Genomic DNA, 24030 nt, shown 5'->3' with positions numbered 1-24030 from the left:
GCCTTCAATGAAAAATATCCAATAATCGAGCAGAGATATTTGTAGGGGTTTTTGTGTGTGCTAAGGGAACAAGTAATACAATTAAAGTCATTCAAAGATAGAGAAATTGGCAGCCACTGCTTTTCTGAACAGGGCAACTTACTTATCTTTAGCAGGGAAAACTGGCCAAGTCAAATTGTGACTTGAAGCCTTATAATAAATTTTAAAGTGTCAAAAGGCAGTTAAGATGGTAGTGAGGGATGAAACCGAAGTCACACAAAGCAGAACAATGAGACAGAAGAACTTAGGAAGGGAACCTTGAAATATGGCTTTCTGCTATGAGAATACTGATTAAGAAATGTCCACTCATATGAAGAAAGCTTCTTCCACAAATGAGCCATGCCAACTCACTCGGTCATTTTGGGAGGACACAAGCCATCATTAGTCATAATGATTCTGAAAACTGCTCTCACACTACCTTATTAAGGCCTGTATTTCCCATCTAAAGGAAGTGTTGGGCTTTCACACTATGACTATAAACTTAGCAGAAATTCTTCTCACTATAAAACCCACGCGAGCTATTGAAGAATTCTTCAAGTCACACATTTGTTCTCAGTGACTGAGTGGAAACACTAATTATATTGCAAAATGGCTGTTCCTAAATTACTTTAGCTTTTAAAAAAATCCAAGGCCTTCCTGAACTGGGCTCAGACACAAACTGCCCCCACCTCTTCCCTCCTCAGCGAGTGTTCTAGAGGGGGCCAAACGAAGATGCGTGTGATTAGGAAGCTAGGCCATCAGTATACACAAGTTTGGGTGACCGAGTCTGCAGGTGGCAGCTCCGGGTTATGGTGGACAAGCTTCATGCCAAGGATATTAGAGACAGAAACAGACCAAGGCTTCGAAGACGCCCATCCCCACACACGGGGATCGCCTGTCACATCACATCAAACTTGCTTGTCTCAGAGGGAAGACCATTGAAAAGTTAAAAGGGAAAAGAGTTCAGGGATAAAGACGTTACACCAAAGGGGGTCCCTGAATCTCGGTGAGGGGGGATGGGCACCAGGCTAGGTGTCGGTGAGTCTGTGAACCCGTGCATGTACCTACTGCTTAGGAGCTGATTCACAGCTTTACTAAGGCTCCGTGGAGCCCCTAAACGTTAAATGATGCTGATTCCAGAAGAAAACGCACCAGCGGCACTGGGTCTGACTTGGGCAGCCTCCCCAGGTGCAGCAGATCAAGCTTTCCAGTTCCAATCCTCCCCCGAGCTCCTTGCTTAGGGTCAAGGATTCCCTCTCTTCTAGTAGCGGATTAACAGGGCAAAGAGGGAAAACGAGCGAAAGAAATGTAGAGATGCCGCCTTGGTGGGCAAATCTGAGACGCCTTCCGCGGAAAGAGACGCAACTTTCAGACCCGCTCCAGTTCTCCACTTGGGCGGGAAGCTTTGCGCTCCCAGCTGGAAGACGCGTCCCGAGCGCTCGCGGCGCCCTTCAAGCAAGATCCTAGCAACCAGAGCTTCAGGGTGGGGGCGGGGGGACGCTGACCGGCTCCCACCTGCTTGCTCCTAGAAAGATCCTAGCTCAGATTAAAGGGATGAAGAGCTAAGGTCGGCTTGTCCAGAAAAGAGCTCACGGTGAGTTCACCACCCCCTATACCAATTCATCGAGTGGCCTCCTCCGCATCAGCAGAGCACCCCCAGGGATTCTGTCAGACACGAACCCCGAAACTGGAAGCGGCCGCTGCCTCTCTCCAGCCACACATCCTTACTTCGGAGCGCCGCTTCCAACTTCGGGTTGCACGCCGACCTCAGCACAGGCAGTCTCCCCAGCGTCCCCAGAGAGCCGGGATGAGGGGAGCTGCACCGAGCTGAGTTAAGTCAGTACCAGCCCGAGAGGCAGGGGCTGTCCACGAGACAACACCTAAATACAGCGTCCAAATCCACCCCCACCCCATCCTCTCGCCCCTCCTTATCCCTTCCAACTCTTCTTACTCGACTAGAGCCGGCATCCAAGTCTGACCCGCGCGTCCGGAACTAGGCACTGATCTCCGCACCGGAGCCCGAGGACGCTCACCGTGCCGCCTCCCTGCGGGAGCCCCGGGAGCGGCCCATCACCTCTGCAGCCTCGCCAGGAGAAGAAAAGTTCCCACGTCTCTACCAAGAGAAGCCCGAAGCTCCTGCTGGAGAAGCGGCGGCTGAGGCAGGACTCCCGATGTTCGCCCGCAGCCGCGCGCGCAGTCGGTGCGCCCCGTCCAGGGCGGCGCGCAGCTAGCAGTGCGGGGCCGAGCCCAGCTAGCGCGCTGACCAGGAGGGGCCGGGCCCGCCGCGGAACGCGCTGATTGGCCGGGCCGGCAGGCTGCTCCTGCCCCTGCCTGGCCCCGCGGTCCACGTGGGCCGGCCCTCTCCCCGCCCTGCACCTCTGCTCAGCCGGCGCGCCCCCACTGCCGGCCTCCAGGCGCCTCTCCCGAGCGCCTCGCTGTGGCCACCACTCCGCAGGTGTTGAGCAAAAGGTATTCTTCCTGAATACCTGAGAGTCGCATTGAGCTCCGCATAAGGAAGAGGGATTTAGGGTTCGGCTCTCAGTCGAAACCATTCTCCACGCAGGACCCAAAGCAGTTTGCAAGCAGGATTTCTTAGCCACCCTGTGCTGTAGCACATTCATGAACTAATCTGGCTTCGCGTGAAATGTGCTTGTATGAGAGAGGAGAAAACTCGGCTCACGTATCAATACCTAAATACTTCTCTTATTTAATGTATAAAATACAGCTGGGGTCGGGCGCGGTGGCTCACGCCTGTAATCCCAGCACTTTGGGAGGCTGAGGCGGGTGGATCATGAGGTCGGGAGATCGAGACCATCCTGGCTAACACGGTGAAACCCTGTCTCTACTAAAAATACAAAAATTAGCCAGGCGTGGTGGCGGGCGCCTGTAGCTACTCGTGAGGCTGAGGCAAGAGAATGGCGTGAACCGGGGAGGCGGAGCTTGCAGTGAGCCAAGATCGCACCACTGCACTCACTCCAGCCTGGGCGACAGAGCGAGACTCTGTCTCAAAAAAAAAAAAAAAAAATACAGCTAAGATCTTTGACTCCCTCCTCCCACCCCATCCCCAGTCATGCCCTCCACTCTTCCGCAAGTGATGTAACAGATAATCAATGACACTTAATGGTATTCATTTTACTGGGATTACTTCATCTGATCTCTATTTTATAGATGAGATAACTGAAGCACAGAGAAGTTAAATCGTTTACTGAAGATTACACAGGTAACTAGTAAATCCATGCTCTTTAGTATTCAAAGCATGGCTTCGTAGAGCCGTCCCTTGAGAACACGTTAGAACTGCAGACTTTCAGGCCCCACCCCAGAACTAGAATCTTCATTTTAACAAGATGCCCAAGTGGCTGGTACATGCATAAAGTTAGAAAACTTTGCTCTGTACCACTATGCTGCTCACTGTCATTGGCTTGGCTTATCATCTTCTGGTCCTTTTACTCTGCATTGACATACAATTATGTGCCATCCTGCCCCTGCTGCACTCCAAAGTATATTCGCCCTTCTCTGAGTCTACCCCTTGAACTAACCTATGGCAGGCCTTCTGCTTCTGTTCCCCATACCACACATAGCATAGCACATTTTACTTGTTAAACAGTTTCAATCTCTTACTCTCTTATTATTAAAATGGGGGTTCTACATTCAAAGGCAATTTGTTATCAAGATGTCACCAGTTTAAGAGAGAATTCAAGCTTTGGAGATCGGGGCTTGATCTTTGAGATTTCCTTTAAAGACTAGCATTGAAATTCTGTGACGGCCAAGGGGAGATCCAAGCAAAACCTGAAATAGCATGCCAGAAGATTCCAGAGCTCTTTCTCAACAGCATTCATTCATTCATTCATTCACTCAGCAAAACTGAGGGCCTACTCTGTGTCAGGCGCTGTAACAAGTGCTGGTACGTACATACAGAAGGAAACACAACAGTGAAAAGTTCCTGAGTTCATGGAACTTATCTTCTAGTAGGGAGAGATGGGCAATTAACATGACAAATAAGTGAATTACAGAGTTTGATAGAAAGTGGTCAGTGTTACAGAGAGAAAGAAAGTAAGAGAAAAGAAGGTGAGTACTGGGGAGATGGTGGTTCTAAGAATAGTAGTTAGGCTAGTTCCCACTGAGAAGATAATATCTGAACCAAGACTTGGAAGAAGTGAGGGAGCAAGTCATTTAGAAAAAGAAGTCCACATTCATTTTTTCACCAAATATTTGTTGCTTCCATACTGTGTGACAAACATGGTTCTGGCAAAGATCTGCGTGTTTACTTAAGCCCTGTTTTTCATATCTCCAATTTTCCTGCACTGGGGGCTTCTTGTCCTGGTGAGGAAAACCAAAACGTAAGCAACTGTGTTTGGCTCAACCTCATACCATGTTCTTCCATCCTGGATGTTCAGTACTGTTAGGGGTTCAACTTTGTCTCCCTAAAATTTATATGTTTAAGTCTTAACCCCCAGTACCACAGAATGTGACATTGTTTGGAGATATGGTCTTTATGAAATTAAATTAAATGAGGTCTTTAGAATGAGACCGAATCCAGTATGACTGTGTCCTTATAAAATGGGGAAATTCGGAGACAGACCTGCACACAGGAAGAACACCATGTAAAAATCAGGGCAGAGACGGAGTGATACTTCCATAAGCTAAGGAATGCCAAAGATTGCCAGCAAACCACCTAGGGAGAAGAGAGGCATGGAACAAATTCTTTGCAGCCCTCAGAAGGAACCAACCCTGCTAACACCTTAACCTTGGACTTCTAGCCTCCAGAACTGTAAGACAAGAAATTTCTGTTGTTTAAGCCACCTAGTTTTTGGTATTTGTAAGGCAGCCCTAGCAAATTCATACAAGCATAAAAGTGTGTTTGTTTCTAAAGTAAGATAGTACAGTTAAGGGACTCATCTGTAAGTTTCCAATGACCTGATGTCTCTTGTGCAGTAGCAAGAAGCCAGAATGATCTGATAAATTGAGATTTACTAACCAAATCACCACAAAAAAGGCAAGCTATGTTAAAAAAAAAAAAAATAGCCACTAAGCCCCAATTATCCAATTGTTTCCTCATTCAGCTATTTATCAAGTGCCCGCTGTGAGCCAGGCTCTAGGATATGGTGACAAACAAGGCACATGTGACTTGCGTGTATTCTTTTGGGGGAAGGTTGGACAGTAAATAATTCAACAAATATATGAATAAGGTAATTTCAGAGCAGAATAAGTGCTAAAAGAAAATAAAAGAAGGCTAGAGCGTTAGAAGGATATGAGGATGGGTTTAATTTAGATTGGCTGCCTAGGGAAGGTCCCTATGAGGTAGTGATGCTTGAGTCAAGACCTAACTGACAAAAAGCCATCCAGGCGAATATCTGGGCAAAAATTGTTCCAGGCAGAGATAGCAGTTCCTCTTATAAGAAAACATTCCTGTCATTCATTCGGTAACATTCTTTCTCTCTCTCTTTGCGACCCATTTTGCATCCTTTGAGGTTGTATAAAATCAATCAACGTGTTTCCTAAAAATGGGGTCAAATGATTTATTTTCTTACGTAAGAACCTGTGAAGGTCACGCCAACAGTATTTTGCACACACCACACATTCACAGAACACCCCTGGACGTGCCTCTGTATTTGTAGGTAGTGACACCACGTGACTTGGACATTGTGTTTACTTTCCTCATTTGTATAACATCCACAACACTACTGGCATGTCCTGGTGCTTAATCAATATGTGCTGATGACTGACTATGCCTGAAAGGAACATCCTGACTCTCCTGGGCTTGTGTAAAAGATCCTCTTGTTTCTAGCGAAGCTTCAGTTTTAAAATTTTGCAACACAATTTTGCACGTAGTAATTTTTCTGAGGAGACTAATAAGAATGATAGCTAACTTAATTGGAGGCTTGTGTGTGGCTCACTATACTAACTACTTCACACGGATTATCATCTTTATAATCCATGTAAACATAAGTAAAGGTAAATACAAGGTAAATTCTCTTATAATCTCCGTATTACAGATGAGAAAACTGACACTCAAAAAACGCTAATACGCCCATGGTTGAAACCACCTTTAAATGGCTGACTTATGCCTTGAAACAGTCTCGCTTACTGTCAGCCCTGTGCTCTAGTGGTTGAATAGTGAAACAAGTGAAGAAAGAACACAGAAAAAGCAAAAAGCATCTGTCTGGGTACACATGGACATACTATGTAGAATAATAGGCATTGAAGACTACAAAATGTGGGAGGGTGGGAGCGGGGTGAGGGCTAAAAAATTCCCCATTGGGTACAGTGTTCACTATTCAAGTGATGGGTACATGACAAGCCCAGAGTTTACCACCATGCAACATATCCATGTAAGAAACTTGCCCTTGTGCCTCCTAAATATATAAAAATAAATTTAAATGTTTTAAAAGCATCTGTCTATTCCTTTACATTTGTCTTTGAAATTTTCAAAGCACCGTTTTCTAACTTTTTTTATTTACCCCAGCCTTCTAGCTTTCAAGTACACTTTTCTAGCCGGATATTTGCTTTGTTTTCCCTTGCTTCAAACTAGGAACTGCAGGGACTTTATAAATGAAACAACTGATATATATAATTTTTTTTTGTTTTCAGCCTGTCTGTTCTTCAACACCCTCTAAGGAAATGTAAGTCCAGCTTCTTAGCGCTCAGCCTACTTTGACAGACATCCTATCTCATACATTGACAGTGCCCCAACACTAAGGGGTCCCTCCCCTTATTCAAATAGTAAAGAACATCACGTCCCTTGCCAGACCAAATGCTATACACAATTTTGCAATGCCAGCTCTGGCCCGCTTTACACAGATACTAATAGATCCTCCTGCCTGAGAGTGAACATCTAAAAATGGCTTCGGCCAGTCTTTGTGAATAACTTTCTATTCTCGTGGCTTCCCCACAGTCCCGATCAGGGAAAAAGCCCAGAGAACTTGCAACAGTGAAAAGATGTGAGGCTTCTCTTGTTGCATCCTGGATTCCCCCACCTTGCCCAGGAAGTGGGTAGCTGTTTTAGCCATTAAATGACTTCCTGCCTTGGATGGCTTGGTCAGACTTGTTTTAGACTTCTGGAACTCAGACAAGGTGTCTGGATATTTGCTTTGGAAGGCTCAGGTGGGTTTCACTATCATTCCCTTCGCTGACCACAACTGCTTCAATAATTTATGCCCTGGAATAGATCAGCCCTTCAGGGCAAATTAGCATAAGAAGGATTTATGAAACCACAGTGGGAGGGCACTTTTAGAAATCATACAAGAGCTGTTGCACAGAGCAATACAAGCTAGATTCCAAGCAGGACCAACCCCAGATAGAATCATCAAAGAAATAATGCTCCTTTTGGTACCCTGTCTTCTGTCCATCCCTCCCACTCCAGCGTCTCCCAATATGGTCGTATAGCACTCAGCTACACAGAAGGCTGGTGATGTCATTCATTAATTTATTTTCATTGATTCTTTTGCTAATTTGTTTAAACATGATGTTTGTTAAAGAGATATTTGTACACCCACATTCATAGCAACATTACTTTTTGGAAAGAAGCAACCCAAGTGTCCATCAATAGATGAACAAATAAAATGTGATATATACATGCATGCAATGGAATGTAATTCAACCTTTAAAAGGAGGGCTATTCTGACACATGATGCAAAACAGATGAACCTTGGAGACATCATGCTAAGTGAGATACGCCATTCACAAAAAGACAAATACTGTATGATTTCATTTATGTGAGGTACTGAGACTAGTCAAATGTATAAAGACAGAAAGTGGAATCATGTGACTCATGCCTATAATCCCAGCACTTCAGGAAGCCAATGCAGGAGGATCACTTGAGCCCTGGAGTTCTAAACTAGCCTGGGTAACATAGTGGGACCCCATCTCTACAAAAAACAATTTAAAAATTTAGCCAGGCATGACGGTGCTCATCTATAGTTCCAGCTACTTGGGAGGCTGAGGTGGGAGTATTGTTTGAGCCCAGGAGGTCGAGGCTGCAGTGAGCCATGATCATGCTATTGTACTACAGCCTGGGTGACAGTGAGACCTTGTCTCAAAAAAGAAAAAAGAAAGTATAATGGTGGTTGCCAGGGGCTAGAGCAGGGGTGTCCAATCTTGGCTTCCCTGGGCCACATTGGAAGAAGAAGAATTGTCTTGGGCCACCCATAAAATACACTAACACTAATGATAGCTGATGGGCTTTTTAAAAAATCACAAAACATCTCATAATGTTTTAGGAAGGTTAACAATTTGTGTTGGGCCACATTCAAAGCCATCCTGGGCCATATGCGGCCCACAGGCCACGTGTTGGATGAGTTTGGATTAGAGGAAGGAAAGAACGGAAAGTTAGTGTTTAATGGATATAGTTTCCATTTTGCAAAATGGAGTTCAGGGATGGATGAAGTGATGGTAGCCCAATAGTTTGACTGTACTTAATGACACTGAACTGTACACTTAAAAATCATTAAGCTGGTACATTTTATTACTAAGTGCATTTCACCACAATTTAAAATAACTTTTAAAAACTAATGGAAGTTCTTGTAAATGTCTAAAATATCAAATTTTTAAAGCTGAAAATGGAGATGTGATTCAATTTGTATCACAAATTACCAAACTTAGACTAAACGTATTTTGGTCAAAAAAAATTTTTAATTTTGTTTGCATGTGCTAGATATTGTATGAGGTACTTGAGATGCAGTTGTAAAAGAAAAATCCATAATCCTAGACCTCAAAGAACTTACAAATATGTACCACAATGACCTGGATGAGACTCTATTCAGCTCATACCTTCTTCCTCCAACAAATATTTAATGAGTGCCTACTGTGTGCCAGTCTCTCTGCTACCTACAAGCCCACATTAGTGAACAAGGTGGATACAGATTGCACTCTCACAGGACTGGCAGTCTAGCAAGGAAAAAAGATAATAAACAAAAAATTCTTGTTTCCCTAGGCCAGGGTGCGGTGGCCTACGCCTGTAATCCCAGCAATATGGGAGGCTGAGGCGGGCAGATCACTTGAGGTCAGGAGTTTGAGACCAGCCTGGCCAACATGATGAAACCCCATCTCTACTTTAAAAATACAAAAATTAGCCAGACATGGTGGTGCGTGCCTGTAGTCCCAGTTACTCGGGAGGCTGACGCAGGAGAATCACTTGAACCCAGGAAGCAGAGGTTGCAATGAGTCAAGATCGAGCCACTGCGTTCCAGCCTGGGCAACAGAGTGAGACCCCATCTCAAGAAAAAAAAAAAAAAAAAGAAAGAAATTATTGTTTCTCTAACCCCTATTTGCTCCATCAAAATTTACTGCTTCTCTGTACCTTCACCTTCTAGACTGTAACAGGTGACCGTATCAAATCTGCTAATGATTTCCAGATATAAATAAAGTTTCTAACTGTTATCCCTCCCACATTTGTAGCATGTCTGTGTGGTAACACAAGAAACAATATATTAACCCAGTATTCTCCAAAATATGGTTTTTATTCCACAGATGGGTTGCAAAATGACTTTACCTGAGATGCAAAAGAATTTTTTAATAGTTTTAATTGTTTTAATGTACATCAGGAAAAAGTTAAGTGAGAATATCAAACCTGTGGTTTCATGGATATTGCTATTTGGAATGAGGCTAAATTCAAAGGTGATTCCAATTAAAGAAAAATATATGGATAATAATTTAAGTAAATGGCAAAATTGGAAAGGTGGGGCATAACACAATCAGAAGGGGGCTGAGATTTATGAAAATAGGAGTGACTTCTTTGGCAGAAGTGGCTGATGAGAATGCTATTCTAAAGAAACACAGGATTTGTAGTGCCTTCATATTCCACCATGGGCCTAGCCTGACTCCATCCTTAATGTTCTCTTCTCTCTCTAGCTCTGCAACCCTAAGGGGCAGCCACTCTGCCTCACACTGAATGATGATGTATACTGAGAATTTCTTCCTTCCCTGTTCACCAACTCAGCTTCCCCTGAAATGACTCAATCTAGTGAGGATGGTAGCAAAGATGGGCTGACAGTTAAATATCTTTGAAACTTGGGTTCCGAGCATGCTGAGTTTGTGTCTTGCAAGTTGATATTGTGACAAAATAAAGGTGGAAAGAGAAACCATGCTGGCGGTCATTACCTGTCCTATCTACTCTCCTAGAATTCTAGTGCAAAGTTTTGGAGAAAACAGAAAAATGAGAGTTGGGTTTTATTCCAGTTTTTTTTTCTATCTATCATATTCTAACACATGCAACAAAAACCACATGCCATTTGACTTTTATTTTTGGACTTCAGTGTTTTGCCTCTATCTTGGAACAACATTATTGTGTAAAAGGTCATGAATGTTAAAGTAGCACTTAAGAGGCTTCACTTGGACATCTGACATTTGAAATACTCTCAATCAGGGACTTTCTCACCAGGGAAGTTAAATCTATCCATAGACCTCAAATCCCATGGGATTTCAAGCTGGATTCAGTATTAGACATTTGCCTGCCTGCCAAGCATCTCCCGAGAAAGCATCCTAGCCAAAACCCTTGATTGCAGGTGACAGAAACCCAACACAACTGGCATAGGCAAAAAGGGACAGCTATCTGCTCACAGAACTGAGAAGTTCCAGAAGTGTGATTGGATATTAGTACTCAGGGAAGGAATGTATGTGTATGTATATCTTCCCCATCTCTTGGCTTTTTTTTTCTTTTTTTTATTGTTGCCTCATTCTCTTACCAAGAAGAGGCTACGTCCAAAAAGCAGGGGAAATGTTATTCAATAATCCCAAGCTATTCCCTTCCAGCCATGTGACCCTAAAGGCAACAAGAATTCTCCTCTGACTTCAGTTTTTTAAAAATCTAGCCCAGATTGTTTCACAAGTCTATGCCCATGCCCAGGTTGGGCAAGGAGGGGGTGAATGGCAGCCCCACTATCATTACATGGTTATAAATTCCTAGGAAAGAAGGAATGCTGGACAATGTTCACTAGTGTCCATTGCAGGAATCTGCCCTACACACTGCCCTGACTGAACAACTAACCAGGTTCCGTATTACCCAACCCACGTGGTAACAGCTAAATAAATTATGTTTGAGGTCCTAAGCCAAGTACAATTCATCTATCCAATGCCTCTGATTTGTGTGGCCTGGCTGGAAAAGTGGCATGAGCCAAACAGACTTTTCTTCCTGGAATTTGAAAATGGGGGCCCTAGAAACTGAGTCATTTGGTTGGGGCAGTTGAACTAAATGTTATAATAAAGTAGAAGACATGATAGACAATTGTGGACGATGTGCAATTGAAGATACGAAGAAGCCAGTCTACAGAGTTGGAGATCTGAGACCACAGCAACTCTAAAAGAGATATTCAGGAAGTAGCTGACTCAATTTACTGGGAGCTTCAGTGCTTGAAAATTTTGTGTTTGAGTAGAATATCTAGGTAAGAAAAGGCTAACATATTTAGTGATTTTACCCACATTGTCTTATTTCCTTTTTGCAGTAACTCCATTAGAAGCTACTTATTTTCTCCATTTTTACCAATGAATAAACTGAGGCTCAGAGAACATATTTGATGTTTCTTAGTGTGACTTGTTTCAAGCTAGAAAGTCTCTAAGTCAAGAATGCTTTTCCCCTACTCCAAGTTGCCTCAGAACCTTGAGTGGTAGAGATCTGGGCTGGAGACATGGATTTGGAAATCATCTGCTTAGATGCTTAGAGGTACTCATTGCAGCCACAGACGGGAATGAGGCTGTCAAGTGAAAGTACACAGTTAGGGAATTACTGTGATAGCCTCATCTATTGGACACTCACTCTGTGCAAGGCTCTACACATTATATACCAATAATGACTAATTGTATGTGTTGAATTAACTGGGCCACAGCATGCCCAGATATCTGGTTAAACATACTATCTGGGTATGTCCATGAAGGTATTTCTGAAAGAGATTCATATCTGAATAGGTAAACTAAGTAAAAAACAGACGGCCCTCCCCAACGAGAGAGGGCATTACCCAATTCATTGAGGCCCTGAATAGAATAAAAAGGCAGAAAAAGTTTGAATTCACTCTCTGGCTGACTGTTTGAGCTGGGACATCGATATTCTCCTGCCTTCAGCACTCCTGGTTCTCAGGTTTTTAGATTTGGATTGGAATCTACACCATCAGCTATGGAGCTCTCAGGGTTTTGAGCTACACCCCTGGCTTTCCTGAGTTTCCAGCTTGCAGATTGCAGATCATGGAGTCTCAGCTTCTGCAACTGCATGACCCAATTACCTTACAACAAATCTCATGTTTGTTATACATATAAATAATGTATATTTATATTTATATATAATATATATTTATATTTACTTTTATATAATTTGTATTTAAATTTTTTTATATAATTTATGTTTATATTTATTTACATAAGCTATACTTATAATTTATATATATAATTTATATTCATATTTATTTCTATATATATCCTATTGATTCTGTTTTTGTGAAGAACACTGACTCTTTAGTATTCTATCAACAGAAGCAAGATTGAGGTAGAGTTTACAGAGGTTCACAGTGACCATGCTTCTAGCTGTCATGAGATGGAAGGAACCTCAAGCAGTTTGTGTTCTAGGATTCGGTCATTTTCCTGCCATGTTCACGTTCCATTACCCTCATAGTATGCCTGGTCTGAAAAATTCAATCTGCCTTAGCCATTTGAATCTCTAAACAAACCTTGCAAATTAATACAAGTCTGAAGGACCAGGCTGAAGAGAACGAGATGGGATCTGGAGAATATCAAAAAGTGGGTATCAGCTGGGCGCCATAGCTCATGCCTGTATTCTCAACATTTTGGGAGGACAAGGCAAGAGGATCGCTTGAGGCCAGCAAATGGGAAGACTAGCCTGGGAAAAATAATGAGACCCTGTCTTTACAAGAAATTTAAAAATTAGCTAGGCGTCATGGCAGGCACCTGTAGTTCCAGCTACTCACGAGGCTAAAGCAGGAGGATAACTTTAGCCCAGCAGTTCGAGGCTGCCGTGAGCTATGATTGGGCAACTGTAGTCTAGCCTAGATGACAGAGCGAGACCTTATCTCTTTAAAAAAAAAAAAAAAAAGTGGGTATCAGGTTGAATATGGTGACACCCCAAAGTGACACTTCCACCCAGTCTTGATAAACAAGGTTCCAAATTGAGTCAATTTTGCCCCTAGCAAATTCAAAACATTCTAACATTTTCATAAGATTCTTAACAAAAACAAAAAAAGTAATGTGTGATTCATTATGTCAGCATTTTATTTTTTAAGGTTATTAGCACACACTGACATACATTTTAAATAATAAATAAATGCACTGAGATGATTTTTTTAAATATTCTCTTGTACTTCCTTTTACTCCATGCCCCTTCTTTCCTTCTTGCACTCAACAAATTGCAGCAGCTAAACAGTATGCTTACAGCCCTAGGGAAAAAAATACCAAAGCAAAACTCCGAGAACAAAGAGACAAAGCCATGGCTTATGAGTTTCAAAATAGGCTGCTGAAACCCACACCAGAGATAATAGTTTTGAAAGGGTTTCTGAGCCCCAGAAGCCAGGCTTTTGAATATCAAAAAGCCACAGCATATCCTGAACAATAGATTGGGGAAAATAGCCTCCCCTCTAGCTTTAGACTGGGTACAGACTCCACGGGCTGAGTGCAAGAGAAGACAGTTTGAAGACAAGAAAGTCAGGTGGGGGTGAGGGTTACCTGGAGAGACCATTGTGGACAAATCTCCTTTAGCCTTCAGCCCTTGTTCATGAGACCAACAACAGAGGTTTGACCTAGGAGGAAATGCTCAGGGTTCTCAACCTCAGCACTATTGACATTTTGGCCAGATAATTCTTTACTGTGGGAGGCTTCCCTGTGCACTGTAGGGTGTTTAGCAGTATCCCTGGTCTCTTCCCACTAAACACCAATAGCATTTCACAGTTGTGACAATCAAAAATAGCCCCAAACATTGCCAAACATTCGCTGGGGGTGGGGATGGGGCTCAAAACTAGCCCCAGTTGGAAGTCAATGAGACATAGATATATATTACACACATACGTGTATATCTTTCTAATAAAAATGTTATATGTGCTTTATATAGAAAACTTCAAAAATACAGAAAATCCCCCTCAAAATAAAAAGTCAACCCTCAGAGCTAAACATTAATGTTTTATCTATTTCCACTTTTTCCTATATATTTTATTTCAACAAACCAAAAGTTGGGGTTATATAATAAAATACTGTTTCATATTCTGCAATTTTTTGCAGATCACATGTTGTGAAACTTCATAGAGGTATGGTTTTCCTTACTATAGCCATAACATAATCTATTTTGACAACCTGTTATTGTTGGATATTTAGATTAGTCCCAATATTGCACCATCATTGGTAATGTTTTGATGAATATCTTCATATATTTCTTTGATTGTTTTATTACCAAAAATTTCTAATGTTGGGGTTTGGATCTGTAATATTTACTATCTCAGTGGTGTAAGTCAGTTTTCTGACTTAAAATACACTTTTATTTCTCTAGTGCTTTTAACTTTCCACAGTACTTTCCACCTTACCAAGCATGCAGGGCAGCTACCAATTGTTCCCATTTTACTGTTGAGAAAACTGATGTCATAGAAGTTAGACAGCTTGCCTATGGCAACATAATTATTTTACAAGAACGTTAAAACCCATCTTGCTTGAGTCCTGGGCTTTTTGCTATCAGTGCTTACTTTGGCAGCATGTATACCGCCAAAATTGACATAATCCGGAGAAAGAAGATTAGTATATTATGCCCCTGCTCACAAATGACATGCAAATTTGTGAGCACTGTGGTGTTAAGAAAATTTTAAATTATGAGTCCTATTTCTAAGTACAATTTTCTATAAATTTCAGAGGTCCCAAAATGTAATCAAAGCTATGAACCTCAGATGGGTGAATCTACCAGTTCCCATGAAAAATTCCACAACCAATCTTGTCTCCAAATGCTGATTTGGAGGGTTACTATCTAAAGTGCTAATTCCAACATCTGCTTCTTTCTTATCCCTAAAGCCAAATTAAGTTGGCACAGTCTGTTTTTACTTCCAGCTTCCCTGTAATACAGATTTATTACCAATTAATTTCTTATCGAGGAAAAACAATCCCATCATAAGTATTTTAGATAATGACATCTAAGTATTTTATATTGCTTTAAATCTGAACAGTTAGAATAGAGTGCATCCAATGTTCATTACCTCTTAATGCTTGCATTCTTTTTTCATGTTTTGATTCACCAAAAAAAAAAGAAAGAAAGAAAATGCTACCCACTGCTTCGACTCTTTTTTAGGTTTAATGAGATTAAATAAATTCTGGGGAGGGGGGAGAAGAGTACAGCTTACTAATGTTTTAAGTGGTTTATGGAAATATTCCTACCATGGGCACAATTTTAAACCAAAGCCAGCTTCTGCAGTGCTATTGAAGGCTAATGAATGCCTTAATAACACGCAGAGGAAAATGTGATGAGTTGATTAGATACAGACATATTCTAGACCTCTGAAATATAGTTAGAAAAACAACTCAATTGTACTCAGAGACAGAATTCATGACAAAGAATTATCTTAACTTCCTAGTGATCCATTTCACCACTCATTAATAATAAGTGATCTTCTTGGCAGTGTATGTTGAGGTAATTGACACTGATTTGAGGTTTAGACTTTAAAGCTCCAGATAAACCTTGAACCAATTCCTCTCAGTTATAAAACTTGGAAAATTTAGAACATCATATAACTTTTCTATTTCCTAGAACCTAGTTGTTGCCAGTCCTTCTTTCAGTTAATTAAAATTCTTTTGCAGGGATATACTTTTTAAAAATGAATTATTTGACATACTCTTCTGGAAATTTTATTTTTCTTTTCCCAGTTGCCTATGTAGTCTTTGAAATGGTTCTGTATGTCTATCTGTGTGTGTGTGTGTGTATGTGTGTATGTGTGTGTGTGTGTAAGATTGTTACTTTCAAATAGACTTGTTTCCTAATCATTAGACATCCAATTATAGAAGTGTATATTACATAAAGCTGAAATACACAGTGTTTTTTAGAGTCTGGCAAATTCCAATAGGGTTGTTATTTGATCTTTGGAGTCTTGAGCAATAGGATACAGGAGATGTCACACTGCTTGGACAAAGAAGGCAAATATCAGATAACAGAGGCCATCTGAACACATAGGCAGTTAGGGAGCTCTCAAAGAATGTGAAGGACAAGTAGACAGAAAAAAACATGCAGAGCAACAGTAAAAAGTTATTTTAAAAAAACTCATAGATGGACCAGGCATGGCAGCTCATGCCTGTAATACCAGCATTTTGGGAGGCTGAGGTAGGTGGATCACTTGAGGTCAGGAATTCTAGACTACCCTGGCCAACAGGGTGAAACCTCAGCTCTACTGAAAAAAAGAAAAAAATACAAAAAATTAGCTGGGTGTGGGGGTGGGCGCCTGTAGTCCCAGCTACTCCGGAGGCTGAGGCAGGAGAATCACTTGAACCTGGGAGACGGAGGCTGCAGTGAGCCAAGACCACACCACTGCACTCCAGCCTGGGCGAAAGAGTGAGACTCCGTCTCAAAAAAAAAGATACATTCTCCAACATAGATGAGTCTTGAAAACATTTTGCTCAATGAAATAAGCCAATCACAAAAGACTACACATTGTGTGATTTCATTTCTGTGAAATATCCAGAATAAGCAAATCTACAGAGAGAGGAAAGAAACTAGTAGCCAGGAGATGGGGAAAGGAGACTGGAGAGTGATTGCTTATTACAGTTTCTTAATATACACAGGGTTTCTTTTTGGGGTGAAGACAATTTTCTAAAATTAAGTAGTGATGATGGCTGCCCAACTCTGTCAATATATTGAAGCCACTGAACTGTACACTTTAAAGGGGGTGAATTTTATGGTATGTGAATTATAGCTCAATAAAGTTGTTTTAAAAAAAAGGCAGAGACACAATTAAAGAGTTAGAATAAAAAAACCAAGAGCCTGAGACGGACATAGGATTCCATCATTAGAAGAAGCTTTTTTCCTCACTGGTTTAAGTTGGCTAATGAGGTTTCCAGACAACTTTGATGTGACTAATTGGAAATGTTTTAAAAAGCAAGTTAAAATCAACATTTGGCTTGTGCCAGCCAGATTCAGCAAATATTGACCAGGCACCTACTATGCACTAGCCACTTAAAATATAAAGAGACCATGGCCCTTTTGGAGTGATAAGCTTTTAACTAAAAAGTAAAATATTTTTGGCTGGGCACAGTGGCTTATGCCTGTAATCCCAGCACTTTGGGAGGCCAAGGTGGGAGGATCAGTCAAACCCAGGAGTTTGAGACCAGCCTGGGCAACATAATGAGATCCTGTCTCTAGAAAAAATTTTAAAATTATGCATAGAGGGAGAATCACTTGAGTCCAGGAGGCCTAGGCTGCAGTGAGCTGTGATCATGCCAATAAGCTCCAGCCTGTGCAACAGAGTGAGATTCTGTCTCAGAAAAAAAAAACCAAGAATATTTTTTGAAAGAAAGGAAGTACACATACTAAGAATGAGTTTTTTTAAGTGATGAAATTATGAGTATTTTTTCCAGTAGTCTAGAATATAATGACTTTTGTATTATAAAGAAGGAGAAATACATTTTTAAAGGAAAAAGTATTACAGTGTGATATAATGCTCTATGAAAGCACACAGGAAGGAGAAAGAAGTTGGGCCTGAGGAAGGAAGGTCAGAGAAAGCTTGACAGGCAATTATTTGATATTAACCCCAAGAGATGGGAATCATAGGCTTGAAAAGGACTGAGGATGTTCCTCCATCCTTCAAGCCACCACCCTGACCCCAGCCCCTCTCCGGGGAACTGAGAGGCTGATGCTGCATGCTCAGGTCCAGGGAAATGTCCTCCCTTCTCTGTGGCCTCCACCCATGATCAGGGCCTCCCTTTTGCTTCAGTAAGGACAGGAAGACTGGTAACAAAAAGTCATTAGGAAGGAATTCACTTCTGGGTTTGGGCCAGTGGGTACCCCTTCAGACTCTTATTGTTGCCAAAGCACATAATATGGCAAGACAATTGCTCTATCGCTGCAGAAGTTAGTGTCAGGGGCTTTACTCTTAATGCCCACACAGCATGTGGCCAACAGGTAGAGTAAAGCCTCTGTCAGTTCAATTATTCTGAAGGAGAGAGGGTCACCTTTCCAAAGCTGATGCAGAGTTCATTTTTCACGGGGAGCTGTGTTCATCACGGCAGCTCTGATCCCATCCTCCTTTGCAGTTCTTGTGGTTATCCCAGCCTTCTCTGATGGAACGAAAGAAGATGGTAAAAACTACACTGGCTCAAACCCATGGGCCATCCCCTCATACATTCTGAGTATGTCACAGGGAGGAAGTCTACTATGATAAAATAGCACAGGTTTTGGAGTTAGGCATCAGGATTTGAATCCTGGCTCAATTGACTCAGCAGCTAACTGGCTTTGGGAAAGTTATTCCAGCTCTCTGGTGCTTCCTGTCTTCCTCTATAAAGTGAGAATAGTATTAAAACTTCCCTCATAGGGTGGTTGAAAAATATACATACAGTCACCTGGCACCAAAGGTACTGAACAAATTTAAAGTCACTTTTATCAGTTTTTGGGGGTTTTTTGGTGTGTGTATGTGTGAGATGGAGTCTCAGTCTGTCATCAGGCTGAAGTGCAGTGGCACGATCTTGGCTCACCGCAACCTCCACCTCCCGGGCTCAAGCAATTCTCCTGCCTCAGCCTCCCGAGTAGTTGCGACTACAGGTGCATGCCACCATGCCCAGCTAATTTTTGTATTTTTAGTAGAGATGGGGTTTCACCATGTTGGCCAGGATGGTCTCGATCTCTTGAGCTCATGATTCCCCCACCTCAGCCTCCCAAAGTGCTGGGATTACAGACGTGAGCCAACGCGCCCGGCCTTATTAGTTTTTCTAATGAGAGACTTCCTATAGCAATGTCTATACAAGTTTAACAACATTACCTATGAATTCTATCACTTTTCTTCCTTATTTAGCTAATGAATATATATTTGTGTACATATATACAATATACATAAATATATACATATATGTGTGTGTGTATATATATATGTATTAGTCCATTCTCATACTGCTATAAAGAACTACCGGAGACTGGGTAATTCATAAAGAAAAAGGGTTTAATTAACTCACAGTTCTGCAAGCTGTACAGGAAGCATGGCTGGAAGGCCTCAGGAAACTTAAAATCATGGTGGAAGATGAAGGTGAAGCAATTACCTCTTACCATGGCAGAGGAGGAAAGGGAGAGTGTATGAAGGGGGAGGTGCTATACACTTTTAAACCAGATCTAGTGAGAACTCACTCACTATCATGAGAACAGCAAGGGGCAAATCTGCCCTCATGATTTAGACACCTCCCATCAGATCCCTCTCCCAACACTGGGAAGTACAACAGGACATGAGATTTGAGTGAGGACATAGAGCCAAGTCATATCAATATACATATCTATATCTATATGTTATCTCTTTTATTAGAATTGTCTTGGTTGCAAATAACAGAAATTCAATGTTACTGGCTTAGAGACTCTCCCAAAAATAAGAGAATATTTATTGATTCACATATATGAAAACCCAGGGCAGTTTAGTTTCAAGCACAGCCATATCCTGTTACCCAAATAATACCATCACAAACTGGTCTCTCTTCAGGTTTTAATCTTTGTTTTTCTGTGTGGTTAAAATGAGTTAACATACATAACATGCTTAGAATAGTGCTTAGCTCATAATAAGCACTATATAAATATTTGCTACTATTATTTCATTTAATCCTCCCTACCATCCTATGAAGCATGTACTACTATTATTCTATTTTTACAGGTACAGAAACTGAGGTGATACAGCTATTCAATAATGGAGCTGGGTCAGGCAGTCTGATTCAGAAGGCTTTTCTTGACCAATTCTCCAACCGTCTCCTCATTAGGCTAGAAAGGAAGGTTGAGCCTTGATTGGAAAGGGCTAGGAAACACAACCCCTAAAGGACAGATTCTTTAAAAAGAAAGCATTCAAGCAAGAAAGCCTGGGCCCTTTGCCCCCTGAAGGATAGGTACCATCCTCTCAAATCCGTTTTTTTCTTTTTGAAAGTGAAAATAAGTTTCTACTTTTATAATTCATGCATGAATCCTATTAATCCTTCACAAAGGCAGTTTTACCCCCTCAAAAATTCCAGAGACAGGGCCGGGCATGGTGGCTCACACCTGTAATCCTTTGGGAGGCTGAGGTGGGTGGATCACTTGAGGTCAAGAGTTCCAGACCAGCCTGGCCAACATGGTGAAACCTCATCTCTACTAAAAATACAAAAATTACCTGGGTGTGGTGGCAGGCACCTGTAATCCCAGCTACCCAGGAGGCTGAGGCAGGAGAATCACTTGAATCCAGGAGGCAGAGGTTGTAGTGAGCTGAGATTGCGCCATTGCACTCCAGCCTGGGTGACAGAGCAAAAAGTCCGTCTCAAGGAAAAAAATATATATATATATATATATATCCACAGACAGGAAGTAATTGGAATATGGGTCCTTGAATTGGTTATTCTTTGTTGACAACTCCATCTCCCAACTCTAATCTATTTTCTGCTCTTGCCTGTGCTTCTGCTTGGCTCTGTGTCCTCTGGAGCTGACGGACTGAACCTCTAGATTCCCTCACCCCTGGTTTCTAACTGGGTTTGGCCAGTGAGGGGTCTTCTCTTGTGGCTTCAGGCCCACAGGTGGTGATAGCTTCCCATGATTTCTAACCCCTAAGGGCTTCACCGCCCCTTCCTAGTTTTCTTCACTCAAGCCGTGCCTTTGCAAAGAGCCCCTTTGCATCATTCTCTTCCACTAAAATCTTAGAGTTTGCCATCAGTTTCCAGGCCTACATCATGGCTGTTGTGGGCCCTTGGCACTCCTACTTACATGAATTCCTCCTCTATAAAAAAGTTGTTGAAAATAAAAAATAAAAAAAGAACTTTTTAAAGCTATTGAAAATTATATTTTATGATTGTATTGATATAAAGACATGTCACCCAGACTGGATTATAATCATTTTTTTTCCAATTTCAAAAGAAATTAAAATATTCCATGGGCCCTAGGCACTGCACCTACTGTGCCTAATGGAGAAGTTGGCTCCAGTTATTTTCTACAGGAGGCCATTCTAATGGATGCATCCTCTTCAACCCACAGGCCTAACTGACAGAAAATGAACAGGAGCTCCCTGGAAGGTGGGCTACTATCAAGTTAAAATCATGATCCTTGGATCAAATTTCCCAAACAGCTTGTTTCCATTACAGTAAGCTCAGCATCCTTGTCCCTAAGTAGATCCTATTTCCAAGTCACAGCTATGATGACAAGATAATAGAAAAAAATGGTGTATCTACTGTTGAATTAATGCCTAATTCATTTACTACTCACCACATTCCAGTGATGGGAGGCACACCAATCACACAGTTCATTAATAATTCTCCATTTCCTCTATGTAAATATATCACTCTATACCTGGGAAGGAGAGAACATTTTCCATATGTTCTCTGCTCAGAAAGATCCTTTTTTTTTTTTTTAAGAAAGATCCCATTTTTGCTCCCAGTTGAAATTTGTTTTGTTCTTAAACAAGATCTGAAAAGTTTTTGAATGACGAATACTGCCTTTAATTGGCAATTTGTTAAGTATCGATGATACTGAAGGTTGTATTTAAGATTCTATTTGTTCACCCGGCCCGCAGTCTGTGGCCGTCTCATAGACCAGGCAGAAAGTAATGGAAAATGTGAAATTACACTGGGAAGAAGACAAAGCTAGACAGCAGAAGTACTTTTAAATCTAAAATCAGCTGTTATTGATTTTCTGTTGGAGGTAAACATCTCATACTCTACCCAAATGTGGGACTGATGCTACTTCAGATTGTTTCTTTGCCTTTTTAAAAACTTCATTTCTAATTGCAAGTTAATGCCGAATTTAAATCTCTAAGCCCCTGAATTTTTCTGCCCTTCTTCCCAGTTGGTTCTCTGATTGACTGGAGGAATGAGGTTCTGCAAAGGACAAGGGAAGCTGAGAGTTTGCCCCTCAGCACCCTAAATATCAACCATAAAACTAATGAACTGTGGCAACTGAATTGTCTAAGTTCATTCCAAATTATGTCTTGGTAAAGTTCATCCTTGTTTTCAATTATCATCCTGGAATCATAAATGTCGAATCCAGCTTCTCAGCTCTTTGAGTCTTGTTTGCATTCTTCTTACCGTTAAGCCTATGCAGTGGGTATGTTGTGGCCCACTGCACTGGATACCCAAGGCAATGGGTACAAGTCCTCTTCTTAAAAATATCAACTTCTTTTTAAAGGAACAAATCTGAAACAGTCTCTGAAAAAAATTGCCGTGATTCAATGAATCTACATTTTCGACATGTCGCTAAGGATCGTGTTTTTAAGTATATCCTCTTTAACTATTCATAACCCAGTTATAAATCTTTTTTTCTTCATTCTCTTATGACTACATAACATTTACCCTGATAAGTTTATAAAGAATATTGAGATTGATACTTGCTGGTCTTAGTAGAAATTAATCAAAATCCATCTGTTCCCTTCTCAGCCTGGACATTTTCATTACAACTAAACCAGGGATTATAGGAGTCTTAGATCTTCTTTTTTTCCCTACACAGTTCAGTTGATTTAGAAACAATGATTAAAGCTGCTTACTTTAAGGAAGATTGTTTCCAATCTTCCCTTCTTGCAAGGCAGAGAAAGATGAAAGTGTCTCGATCCTGAAATATTTATATCTAAGGCTGGAAATCTGTATCAGAGGCATGACGAATGATTACAGCCAAAGACTTTTTTATTTTAAAGTTATATTTCTTATCTTTACACTTTCACTTTCCTTACAAGTTTGAGGAAATAAACGCCAAATTCATTCACTGCCCCCCACCTCAAGTAGATAGATTTTCTACCTTTATTTAATTCTAAGTCCAGTGTGACATAATAAAGAGACATGCAGAGAAAGATTACCTTTCTGACACTAACTATTTATAGGGATAAATATCAGTTATCCTTATGTGGCCTTAGAATGACTGCTTTCAAAGGAATGGAGAACACAAATTAGGGAGAATGAATGTAAGCCTCCCACAAGGGGATACCTTGATCTGGGATTGAAGAAATCTTAAGAATTAGAAGTGATTACTAGAGAGTAATTCTAGGTTTACCCAGCCTCAGACAGGTGCTCTAATTAACTATTCTCATTCTTCTTCTTTTTTTCTACCTAGTTTTCATGCTTTTTTCCCCTCTCATGCCCTTATAATTGAGGTAAAATGCTCGGATGAGCATTGACAAATGTATACACCCATGCAACCACACCCCAGTCAGGATCTAGAACATTCCGTACTCAATTTTGGGGGAGCTGTTTTTAAAAATGAGTATTATTACAGTCCTCTGCTAGTAGGAATGAACTCCTCTCTAAATGCCAGAAAAAAAATAAAATAAAACCAAAGGACTGTGAGTTGGTCCCCTACGGAGCCAAATGCTGTTTGAAACCAGTCCGTGTCATGGGCCTTTTAACAACATAACAAAAAGAGGAACTGATCTTGACCAGCAGGCAAAGGGGTTGGCGTCATGGCCCAAACATCAGATTAGAAACACAATGATTCCCTGGGACTGGACACTAAATCCTGGCAGACAACGCAGCCTTTCATCTTCTAAAATGGATAAATTGAATGAAGCAAGGCCAATTCTGGGCCAAGCTGTTGGATGAGACTTTTTTTTTTTTAAGTTCCTAACTGTTCTACATAGACATTAAAACGTCCATTACAGCAGACCTAGAAATTGTCCTTCTGTCCTTGACATTTCCTCCTTCCTCACTGGTTCCTTTGTAACAGGAAGCCAGCTATTTGCCTTAGTTCCTAGCTCTCTGTTCACTGCACCTCAGGGGTGCTTCCTTTTACGGCAGGATCCCCCTAGATAAAAGGAAAATTATAAACACTCATCCTTAGAAATTTGGAAGGGAATATATATACAGCCTAAGGAGTGCAAAAGGCTCTGCACTTCATTCAGCTATCGCTGCTCAGGGACTCTAAGTACAAAAATAAAG

At 41.3% G+C, this 24030-nt stretch overlaps 1 protein-coding gene across 5 annotated transcripts in view; it reads right to left on the bottom strand.

The window, feature by feature from the left end:
• Positions 1–22878, bottom strand: part of TAFA4 (TAFA chemokine like family member 4) — a 236839-nt gene extending 213961 nt beyond the window's left edge. The window contains exons 1-2 of one of the 5 annotated variants that reach the window (XM_063661409.1): positions 22650–22878; positions 20298–20415 (exon numbers count right to left, since the gene is read on the bottom strand). The gene's annotated coding sequence lies outside the window, so the exon portion shown is untranslated. Of the gene's footprint in view, positions 1–1969; positions 2256–20297; positions 20416–22649 lie in introns of those variants that run through there. The other 4 variants (XM_063661407.1, XM_063661408.1, XM_054481588.2 and 1 more) reach the window with 4 other exon arrangements.
• Positions 22879–24030: the final 1152 nt, after the last annotated feature.

The sequence above is a fragment of the Pongo pygmaeus genome, chromosome 2 (genome assembly GCF_028885625.2).
Source record: "Pongo pygmaeus isolate AG05252 chromosome 2, NHGRI_mPonPyg2-v2.0_pri, whole genome shotgun sequence".
Classification (NCBI taxonomy): domain Eukaryota; kingdom Metazoa; phylum Chordata; class Mammalia; order Primates; family Hominidae; genus Pongo; species Pongo pygmaeus.
Note: the sequence above shows the minus strand (reverse complement) of the source record. Positions and strands in the feature narration are given on the sequence as shown.